This window comes from Emydura macquarii, unplaced genomic scaffold (assembly GCF_026122565.2).
Source record: "Emydura macquarii macquarii isolate MOO-44397 ecotype Brisbane River unplaced genomic scaffold, CSIRO-AGI_Emac_v2 contig_1363, whole genome shotgun sequence".
NCBI classification, from domain to species: domain Eukaryota; kingdom Metazoa; phylum Chordata; order Testudines; family Chelidae; genus Emydura; species Emydura macquarii.
In genome coordinates, this window is record NW_027131500.1 from 5,424,950 (window position 1) to 5,436,670 (window position 11,721).

The 11,721-nt window shown below is 37.1% G+C and overlaps 2 long non-coding RNA genes across 4 annotated transcripts in view; one reads left to right on the forward strand and one right to left on the reverse strand.

Moving 5' to 3' along the window:
- The window catches only part of LOC137155575 (uncharacterized), a 164,082-nt gene extending 163,297 nt beyond the window's left edge, over window positions 1-785 (reverse strand). For both annotated transcript variants that reach the window (XR_010920541.1, XR_010920540.1), the window contains exon 1: window positions 735-785. This is a non-coding gene — a long non-coding RNA (uncharacterized lncRNA). The remainder of the gene's footprint in view (window positions 1-734) is intronic.
- A 154-nt stretch (window positions 786-939) lies between these two features.
- LOC137155576 (uncharacterized) lies at window positions 940-8,169 on the forward strand. 2 transcript variants are annotated; one of them, XR_010920542.1, is made up of 4 exons: window positions 940-990; window positions 5,375-5,452; window positions 6,428-6,604; window positions 7,577-8,169. It is a non-coding gene; the product is annotated as an uncharacterized lncRNA (long non-coding RNA). The 2 variants fall into 2 exon arrangements; XR_010920543.1 differs by having other exon boundaries at window positions 7,722-8,169.
- Window positions 8,170-11,721: the final 3,552 nt, after the last annotated feature.

Here is an 11,721-nt window from a genome sequence, read left to right on the forward strand (position 1 = left end):
TAGGGAATATAGTTCTTCATCTTTCTCAAAAGCCCCACAACACCTTTGTAATTAAGGCATCAGCTTAGACATAACATCACTTTTTGAAGGCAGAGCAAAATATCTAATTTTGTTTAAAGGTTTGAATACAGTTTGAAGCTTTCATGTTTCCTTGCCCTTTCAGATACATGTTTGCAATGGGTAGGCCTGTCTGTTTCATGAAGTGTTTGGGTATGGTGGTTGGGGGGAGAGGGTGGAAGGTTTGTTTGTTTATTTTAGTTTTTGCCTCCTTTGATTTGTTAGGGGAAGGAGACCTCAACACAAAACAAAGTTTCTTACTGCCAATATTGTTTCTTGTTTAAAGGGCCCATAGAGTGGGAGCTCCAGTCCTAGCCTCCTCACAAACTCTGGGGATGGTTTGCCTTCACTGATTAGTTCTTTTTCTGTTTTAGGAATTTCCTTTACATGTATCTGGGGTGTGTGTATATCTTAGTGAGTGAATGTGATATAGATAGGATACAAAAAGGACTTAACTATTCCTTTTCTTCCTAAATCATTTCAAGTATCTTTTCTTAACATGTCCCAAAATCATGAAAAGAACTATTTAGTTCTATTTTTCCATAAGGGGCTAATTGCTAAGTGCAGCCAAAATGAAGTTAGAAGAAAACATTAATATCCCCCACCTAAAAAGAAGATCTTATAGAGATTGAAAATTGGTTTGGATGTGTTTGCTTTTCATTACTTTTTTCTCTTACCTGAAATAGTTATACCCTCTGTGTCTGCACCGATGAAGGAATAAAATTGGCAGTTACTTCCTAATAATACCTAACCATTGGAACTTGGCTAGCCCAGCTGTGGATAACTAAAAGTCTGATTTGAAGCAATACTATTCAGCTGAACCTGAGGCAGCATGAGGCTTCTAAAAGTTTTTTTTTTTTTTTTTTTAAAGCGTGTTTAGCTGGGGTTTTCAAGAAGACAGAAAGGATATAGCACTTGAAAGATTTTTTAAGTGTAGGTTTGAAAAGGCTTATCCAAATCTCCAATAATTGAAAGAAAATATATGCATGTGTCTTTTGTTGTTGGGTTTTGGGTTTTTTTTTCCAATTTTGGTGGATGTTAGTAAGTTTTACTTCAATATTTGATTTCTACTCAGTTTGAAGCACTTATGTGTTTTTAGCCAGCTTCTTAGTCTGTGATTTCTTTCTTCCTTCCAGAAAAGAGTCTTCTCTTCTCTTCTCTTCTTTTTTTTTTTTTTTTTCTTCTCTTTAGGATCTTTACCAGTTTCCAAATGATACCTTTACAGGTGGGTCTTTGTGAATCTAATTGTGTATTTTCCCCCAAATTTCCTAGCACACATGTGTATGTTAGTGAACTTCTTGCTTTCTATGGCTCATTATTAATTACATTAATAATCAATATGTTAGGTAGCTTTGGAGCCCAAGTATCTGCAGGACACATTCTCTATTGAAAAGTTTTGAGAACTGTTTAAAATCCCAACAGCTATTGAAGGTTATTCTATTATAGAAAAAGTTATATCGACTTTAACACAAAATGATCTAGCTAGTTTTTTGTTTTAAAATCAGTCTAGAAAATTTAACAGAGAATGATATTCTTCCTATAGGAGTCTAGAATGGCTTAAAAGGTACAGAAATAGAATTTATTTTTCTCTGATATTCTGAACAACAATTTTCTTATCTTCTTTTGAATCCCTCCTCAAGAAACCCTTTTCCCATAATGTCTACGAAACCCTGTCTGCTGATTATGGCTAGGCAGCTGACACATTATGATATTTCTTTTCCTTATCTTTTCTTCTTCTATTCTCAATCTCTAATCACAGTTAAAAACAGAAAACACAAGATGATATCTGACTATATAAATAATGAACAAAGTTCGGCCAATTCTTCACCCTATTCATTTCCTGTATGTGGTACCCTTATACCTGTATGCTTCATCTGTTTGTCATAAACTATTGGGGTCAGAGATTGTCTCTCTTCTGTATTTGTACAGTACCCAAGAAAATGGGGCTGGAGGACTTTGGATGCTATCATAATATATATTTAGCACTAGTACTAATACATTCTACAGATTTTTAGAGAAATTGGTGTAGAAATGTTTACATTCCTATTTAAATTTTACCAGGGAGGAGGCAGTTATTAGGCTAAAAATTTAGTAGGAGGTAGTACAAATGCAAATACGATGTTTCCTGTGTACTTTATGCTCTGACTTCAGTAGTTTAACCGTGCCCATTACTCCTGGCCAGATCACATCTTCCACAATATACCAATCTTGCTCAGTCTCTGTATCCTGGGAGACGCAGTTCAGCTGGACAACCCAACCCATAGGGAGAATGGGGTCCTGAATCACCCAAACTACAACTCCCATGATGCATTATGGCATCACATATAGGAACAGTTTTTTAACTATTTTTTTCAGATTTTGGGTGTTTATTTTAACAAAGTCAAAATTTTCCATGCAGAGGCTTTTGACAAATATTTTGTTTTCCATTAAAATTAAATTTTCCATTGAAAAACAATTTTGATGGAAAATTTTTAACCAGCCCTAGCAGTTAGCATAGCTTGACCATACCAGGAGGTCTAATCTAAACACAGTTTTCCCTTATATTCACTACTCACTAAGGGGACTATTCATAGGCCAGGTGTAATGCCACAAGATTACTCATTTGGTCTCTGAAAACCTACCCGCACCTTCTGTCACTGTTTTCCCAAATGTCAACTGTCAATACAATAAATAGTTGTGTCTGGAGGAGATTATGCTGACTAGGCTTGGTTATTGGATTTTAAAAATGCTCCTTGTTAGCCCAGCTCTGTTCCTATTGAGGTCTATGGGAATAACCTTCACAGAGTTAGGCCAACACTGAGTGTTTTACAATCCACTCCTCCACTACTATGTACCCTTAATATCACCTTTCATGATTTACACCAGAGCTGCATCATCTTAATTTACACCCTAACATTGATGGATGGACTCTCACAAATTACACCCTCCCTAGAGTCTAGTTTAGATGAGATGGTGTACTCTTGTCACAGCTTAGATTCTGTGAACTATATCTTACCCAGGCTGTCACATTAGGCAAAGGATTTTCTTTACTCGGTGTGAGAGAAAGCACTTTATGTTCAACTTTGAAGCAGAATTACTAACTTCTTTAAAGAAGACACAGTTTACTAGACAAGGTGTGAAGAAGAAAGTCTTCATCTCCAAAGCTTGGAATGAAGCCAACACAATTTTCAAAGGCATATCAGCAACAGTGGGAACTTTGTCTGATTCCTGTTCTACCTAACATGACAAGGTGCCACAAATCAGCCCAGGAATACCATAGCTGACAACACCTTCCTCCAGTCCAATATTAATATATTAATACAGTATGGTGTTATTAGTTAGATTTTTCTGGATTCCCCCCATCTTGTTTAAGGAAAGTTTATTATATGTTCTTATGTCTGAAAGTGATGGAAGAAATAAGTAGAAATAAACTAAAATAATATAAATCTACTTGTAATAAAAAAATAACTAATTCATATTCAAGCTGCAAACTGAAAACTAGAAGCAGATAAATTTGGATTCCATTTGTGGTTCTGCCACTAACTGCCTTGGCATAGATGCTACTATCTTCAAAAGAGTTGGCGATCACCAAGAGTTAAAATAAAAAAAACTAACCAAAAACCAACCTAAGTTTAGAAGTCTGAGTTAGCAAGAAAGCAAACAGTCATACGTCAGCCATCTTAAAACTCCTGCCTGATTTCTACAAGCTTCCCCTTCCCCAAATTGGCAGCAGTCCTTCCTCCTACTTCAAAAGAAATATTTCCTATCAACAGTAATATTCTAGAGCTGTATGAAAGCATTTTGTATCTCGCTTTAATTGTTTTTTAGGCACACAAGCTCTTAAGGATGCTTTTGGATGGAAAGCACTTCATAAAATATACTCTCTGTGTCTATTCACATATCTTGTATGCAAAACACATGTGACACAAGAAGCTATTTCCTGAGGTAAAGTTGGCCAGTCCCTATTGTGCTTTTTGTTCCACAGGCCCTGCATATTCTGAAATATCAATGCACCAGAGGGACATGTGATTGCTGATGTTATCTCTGCTATCACTGCTGTTGTGGTCACTCTGTAGCCAATGTTACTACAGTAGTCTTTCAGAATTACATTTGTAAAGCTAAAGTGGATCCTGTCATGATAGAAAGGGCAGGTATTTAGCAATCATAATCATTAAAATAATTCCTGACTATCTCCTAGCAAATTCCATTAATTAAACTCAATTTATTTTTACAACAGCAGAGGAAATGAAAAGGGAACTTTTATATTCCCAAAGTCAAAATTTTGGCAAAGCTCCCTTAATGAAGAGGTACAATCCTATACAGCTTTCTACCTGTCACTATTCATGTATCATCAAGTAATGGCTTGCCCTCTGGTTATCTGGTATTTTATCATACTTTATCAGACTATGCCTGACACTGATTTCACCACTTTTCTTGTTTATATTGCATGCTGTAATTAACACTACCACACATTCCTTACAGGGAAGACACATCTTTAAAACATATTTTATTACCACAATTTTTAAACAAAACATTCAGTCCTATTCATTCTTACAAGTAAGTTATATATAGAGAGGGAGAGATATCAAGGATAACGTATGATACACAACTCTGTATAACTGAAACTAGGTTCTGTCACTCTTCTTTCCATGCACTCCATCTTTCAATGTAGAGGCATTCCTGGTTGCTGCAGCGGTGAGGTAGCTTCCCATTAGCGTTCCAGTTCAGATGTTGAATGTTACAGGGTGATTCTCTGTGCACTCTCTCTCACAGATATGTTGTGTTTGTTTGCTGTTTTTATTAACCTGGCATCAGTCTCCCAGATGGAGAAAGACATGATCTGCTTTTTGTGTATGGGAAAACAAATACCGTTGAAAGGTGCACATGACTGTTGCATACCATATATTGATCACTATAGCGCTGTTGGAATGCTGATTTCCATAACTCACCATGGACAAGAATTCACTGGAGACAAATTGTCCAAATTAAACTGAGATCTTGCGGAAATATATGACATTTTAACATTTAAAACAATTGCCTACAGAAGAATAAGTATTGTGTCTCATTTGGGCCTTGATCCAGCAATGAACTACATGCAACTGGAGCACTGCACTCTCAACAAAGTCCCTGAAGGATTGGGCCCTTGCTTTCCAACTTGATAGCTCCAAACAGCACTGAGGGTTTGCTTTCACCTCCTCCATTCTATGTGTCATACATTTGGACACAAGCCTATTTCTACTAAGCTCACAAGAACACATGAATTTGTAGCAGTGTTAAAATATAGAAGCATTGCAAACTCATGACTATGTATTCCTAACTAAGACAATTTCCTGTTTAGTTGTGGAACATGGTGGAGTATCTGACAGAGGTTTAAAGTTGGCAGAGAATGGCAGAAATTGGCTTGAGCACCAAGCAGGTGAGACAATTAATTAATTCTCTCTTTCTCTCTCAAACAATTGTGTTGGACTCTTCAGAATCCCAGTGGTTTTTGAGTAGTTAGCAAATACACAAATTCATACCTGTTGGCCAGATTTTTACAGCTGTACTTTTTGTGCTGCCATTGCTGATCCATCTGTGACATGAGTTGTTTTAGTTAGGAGGAGGCACATAAGACAGCAGGAGAATTCTCCTTTTCACCTGATTTTCTTTATTTCTTCTTTATTCAGTTCAGCTAGTAAGGTGATACCTGGTATAACCTCAGACAGTTCTATTCAAAAAAGTCCTGTTTGTTTTGTTTGTCTATCTTTTTGGCACTGCACATTAAAGCTTTCCCCTAAACTTGACACTCACAAAACACACACACAGGCAGTCGTGTTCCTTAGCCTTGTATTAGAGAAAAATACAATCTTGTTTTTGGCTGCTGTGCACCTTAATGTTGTGCAGCACTTGGATACCATGGTGAATAGGTGCTTTATTAAAGTGATAGGGACAGAATTTTGAGAGATGTTGTACATCAGGGAGGCTACAGACTCTGTGTGGTGTGAGCTCCCCTTATAACTGGTGCAGCTGCATATTCTGGTGCAAGGGGCCAACTATTTCCTTACCTCTCCCTCTCTGGCTTTGGAGAGGCAAATGCCTGCAAGAACGTTGTTCCAGAGCAGTCCTTGTGGGTGGGAGATAAAGTAAATTCTGCAATAGTGGGAAGGCCTGGGGCAAGGGTAGGAAGGTTCTTTCTTTGCATCTTCTGGTTTGGGCACCCACATCAGGGTCAACTGCAATTTGGGCCTGATTTTGTTTAAATTAGTTCTTGCTGTATTTCAGTGTAAGTTGTTTTTCTAGATAAACTAAGGGGTTTTATTTTTCCTATATTATGATTTTGACTTTCTCTTAGCCTTTTGTTGTATTTAGCTATGTGCAGATAGCTACTAAATACCCAGTTTGTATTTAAAAGTTTGTTCCTAGTGGTGCCTGTAGTTTTGACTTCAAGAAATACAATTCCCAGGACACGGCGGCAGAGGAGGAGGAAGGGAGGAGAAGGAAAGGAAGCCTGTGAACTCTGTCAAAACATGCGGGGAATAAACCTTACCTTTATTATCAAGCTTCCTGAGTCTTCCTCAAAGAGATTCAGGTAGAAAAGTTTTTCTTCCAAAACATGACCTATGTCCACATAGCCTCACATTCCACCTCACCCACTCTGGATACATCATTACAGAGAATTTTATAACTCCTCTTCAATGAAACAGCTAATGTGTGTGTTGGAATGAATGTTGGGAATATTTATACTTAGGATTTAAGACTAAGAAAGAGCAATGTATGACTGAGAATAAAAACAATTTTCTATGCAGATGGAACTCTAAAAATGGCATACACAGTTTGAACATTAATGATTAGGAAGCACTTTTGATTAGAAAATCTGGCTTTCCTACATGAAAACTCTTCAGGGTGCAATGAAAGTTGAACTTCAGATCACATTGCAGAAATCTACCACAATTATCTCTTAATTGATTCTTTCTTGTATCTCATAGCTTTTCCAAGGTTTATGTGATGCTGTGCACATACAAGTTTATAACAAGGGGACTCACCTTTTGAGAGCTCGGATTAGCCAGCCCTGATTACAGAATGACCTAAAGCTGGGAGACATCAGGGTTATTGCCCTATAAAGAGCAGCAGGATGCTGCAATACAAGGGGGGGATGTTTAGTGAATAGCAGCCAGCTAGGGTTATGGAGTGCCTGTCAAAGCAGGCAGCCCTGGGAAGAAAAAGAGAAACCTTTGTTGTGGACATTTGGATGGTCTTGAAAACTGTATTTTGAATGTTTGTTAATTTAATAAAACAACCTGAGAAGAGATGGGATGGGACAAAAGTGTTTTTGTAAGTTTCTTGAACAGTCCAAGAGAGGAATCTGAGGCAGAAAGCCTGTAGTATGACCCTAGGCCATGAGGGGACATACAGGAGGCAGCCAGTCTGGTTACAAGGCTATTACTTTGTCTCCATGAAACCTGTTGATAACGGGATACTGAAACAAAGATGACTACTCATCCCAGCAGGCACCTGTTTTGACCTTGTTGTATACAATTTATCACAAACATTGATATTTCAGGTTGATGAGGAGATTGATGTAAGAACATCATGTATGTCATGAGGCAGTTTAATAGCTCATAGCAGAACATGAGAAGTCCATGATGCCATGAATGTGACATTATACAGATGATATAACAAATCTAAACAAAACAACTGTTCTATAGTGGTGCATGGGAGAGGAATGACCATCCATTTAGTCTCTCTCTCGGGAAGAAGAGAAGAATTCTGGAGAGAAGATGATGGAAGAGCTAAAGGAGAAAATGAAACAAGATTTAGGAACAGAGACAAGAATGTATTAAATTTGACTTTCTTAAAAAAAATCCTTAAAAAGTTAGTGTTGATTCTTCCGGTTGAGAATTTTGTTTTAAAATGTCCATAGGTTCTATCTTCAAATTTGGAGAAATTGCTTAAGGGAACAGTAAAAAAATCAGGTCAACATTTTCAGACGAGGATCCCTAAAATTAGGAATCTAAAAAAATTAGCCTAGTTTCAATGGATGCAGCTCTGAAAAATCAGGACATTGCTTTTTAAAATATTATCCCCTTTGAAATGAAAGAGAACAAGTAAAAAATTAAACTGGTTAACATTCTCCTCATCCCCTCCAGCATGGATAATAGTAAAAGCTTTTCTTTAGCAGTTACTGGGCGGATATAACTGAAGACACAGAGGCCTGATCTACACATTAACAGTGTAGCTATGGTGGTTAGGAGTGTGGAAGAAAAAAAAATCACACCCCTAGCTGATATAGCTGTGCAGGCAAAAGCCCTGGGGTAGATGCTATTACACTGGCTAAAATGTCCTTTTGGTAGTATATCTTTCTTTGTTCTGGGTACTGTTGTAAGCTGTACCAGCAACTCTTATGCTGTTATAAACTGCATCTACAGTCTGGGTTTTTGCTAGTGTAGACAAGTCCAGAGAAAGAGGATTGACAAAGTAAAAAATCATAGTTATATTTTACCAGGCACTACTATTCAGAAATTCTGAGCGCACAAAGTAAGGTCCAGCTTCTGCTCTCAGTTCAATCAATTGGAATCTTGCTATTAAGTTCAGTGGGGGTATGATTTTAAATTTTGAATTATAGGTCTATACATTTCCCAGACTGTCTATTGAAATCAGTGAGTCTTTCCTTTGGCTTTAATCATGCCCTAAAGTTTACCCATTCATGAATTCTGGTTTTTACATTTTGTTTAATAAGGACTAGATTGTGACCAGGTTTACATTACCACTCATGGCAAAAACAGGTTGAAAGAAACCCCTTTTGCATTTGTGTGTGAGCTAATTGAACCTTGGATAGAGAAGTGGGTCTGCAGCTGGCAAAGGCTTGGCTCTGCTCATCCAGAATTGACAATCTCAAGCATTTCAAAATGAGTCAGGCCCCCAAAACTATGAGAACATTTTTTTAAAATAATGATTTTTCAAGACAAACAGTTTGGGGTGGGGGATTAATTTGTCTTCTGGCTTTTTAAGCTTTTAGAGTTCACATTTTCAGGCATTTCCTCGCAATCACGTGAGCTAGAAACTTTTTTAAAATGAAAGCTGAAATTCTCTGAAAGTTACATAGTCATATATCTCAAGGCGATAGGGCTTTCAGAAAAATATCATATACAATGAGACTTGTGATCATATGAAGAGGGATGGTAACATTACATCCTCTTTTCCTGGGGAAGTGCAATATCCTTATGCATTACCCTTTTCTAAAGGTTCTCCTAGACTTGAGTAACCTTACGGTACCACTTCTCTCTGTTGATTCTGCTGCTATTAGTTTTACTATTACTATTATTACCAAACCTCTAATATTGGCCTTCAACTATTGATTTTTCCAAAGACGTGTAAATTAGTTTTGAAGATGGATGGAGAATACTGTCTTCAAAATCTTTTACCACTGATTATCTACACTAAGAAAATCATTGATTCAATAATCCCTTAAAATATTTCTTATTAAACTATTCTCTCTTTTCTGACAAACTTTATTTTATAAATTTCAGTTCTTTTTTATGACTGTGGGACTACAATGATACCGCCAAATACACCATATACTGTGACTAAGCCTAAAAATTGTTTTACTAACAGTAACATGAATAGAATTATTTTCATGATTAAAAGAAAATTGTGAAAACTCTGTGTGTCTGGGGGGGGGGGGGGGGGGAGGAGGAGAAGGAGGAGGGGAAGGTTGTGAAAACAATGTGTGTGTGTTAGGGGAAAGTTGCAGTCTCACATTTTCCTGTAATATTGGAAACACAATTACAAAGGAATTGTTTTTTTGCATGAAAGCTAGAAAGTGGAATTCACAACAAACAAAAGTTAAATTGAGTACTGTCCTACTCCCATTGAAATCCACAGGATCCTTTCCATTGACTTTAATAGAAATAATATTATGGTCAGAATTTTAAAGGCAGTTAGGTGCCTAAAGATGCAGCGAGTTGCTTATGTGTCTCACTCCCATTGATTTCAATTGATAGGAGTTTGGCACTTTTGAAAATCTGCATCTTTAATACTAAAATAAATACCTTTATAAATGCAACCGATTGTCCCAAAAAAGCATGTAAATTAGATATCTAATTTTATTTAGTATTAATAATCCACTGTGATATTAGTAACACAAGAAGAGAATTACCTTTAAATATATCATTTTCATCTTGATACTGTCCTTTTGATAAATATATTCATAGGTAGAAGGATATGAATAAAAAAATTGAAATCAACCTTTAAAGTTTCACTTCAATCATCTTTATTTTCCACCCAAAAGAACATCTGACTAATGACAGCCCATATTTACATTCACTGTAACACATCCACATAAATCGACATACCCTGTAACAAATTCACAACAGTGTTTGCTGAAGTGTGACAAAAATGAAACTTAGACAAATTAATTCTAAAATGCTAAATGCTCTTTGCATCCCTGATTAGCAGAATAAAGCTGTTATTCTCTTTTTAAAATTCCTAGGGCTATATTTCCAAAAAGATTATATGAGTTGCTTGTGCAAAAAGTGCACATGAGCATTGTTATGATTGACAAAGGGGAGCTAGAGGGTAAAATGATCCTAGGCAGACTATGGTAGCTTTTCAGGGAGCATTATTAATTAAAGGAAGCTAGAATGGAGGGAGACTTATTAAGGTAATTCTGCACCTCTGTTCAGGGCTGAATTTTATGAAACTTCAAATGAAATAAAACCATTTTTATTTTAGCTAGCAATAGGTGACATTAGGATTGCCACCTCTGAAGTACAAAAAGGCAGTACATCAGGGGTGATACAAGCCCCAAAAAGGTAGACAGCTAGCAGTGTGTGTTCAGCACCCCTTACAGATTTCCCCAGGACAGCTATCTCAAAAAAAGAGATGAACTTGGGAAAACCTGGACAGTTTGTCTGGTCATCCAGGTCAGTGGATGTGTACATAGACACAACAAACTGCATTGAGCTACTGTTTATGTACATGGACATAAATGGTTCCTGTTCGCTTTTGTTTTCCCTTGGACTGTAAAATGTGGTTAAATCTGTGTGAATTTGTTTGCACTTTGATTTTGTTAACTGCTGATTTGCATAGAAAGTTCTATTTTTGGAAATTCAGAGTATATTTATTAGTTCACACCAAGCACTTCAGAATACATAGTAGAAGACAAAGACTCAGTCATATTTATAATTGTGCACCAAACGTTACAGGATTCATAGTGAAGTATGTTGTAAAGTACAAGATAGAAAACAACAGAAGTACACAGGACAGAAATCAACAGAAAAACTTTTCCATTGCTGATGGTTAATATGCTCTTTTAAAGCCTCTCTCAAGAACGTAACTTCATGGTTGACTGTTCCAATGGCCTTTCACCTCTGAAAGTTCTGCACCCACTGCTCATCATCCCAAATCTGCATTACAATGCCAACCCACCAATCAATGCTAGTTTCTCAGGCCCAGAACTGCTAGTCCACCATGTGGAGCTGGTGCACAAACACCAGCAGCAGCCGGCCATGTTTTTCACTGGGGCCATCAACATCCAGTTAATGTGCTCAACCATCTCCATATTGTCCTTATTACAATCCAATTGTAACAATGCTACCTCACACAGTGCAAATACTGGAAATCATGGTCTTGTATGAGCCTTGCATAAGGTACCATGTATCTGTCAGAGATAGCTAATGGACACCCAAAAGCACTGTGTGGGACAGT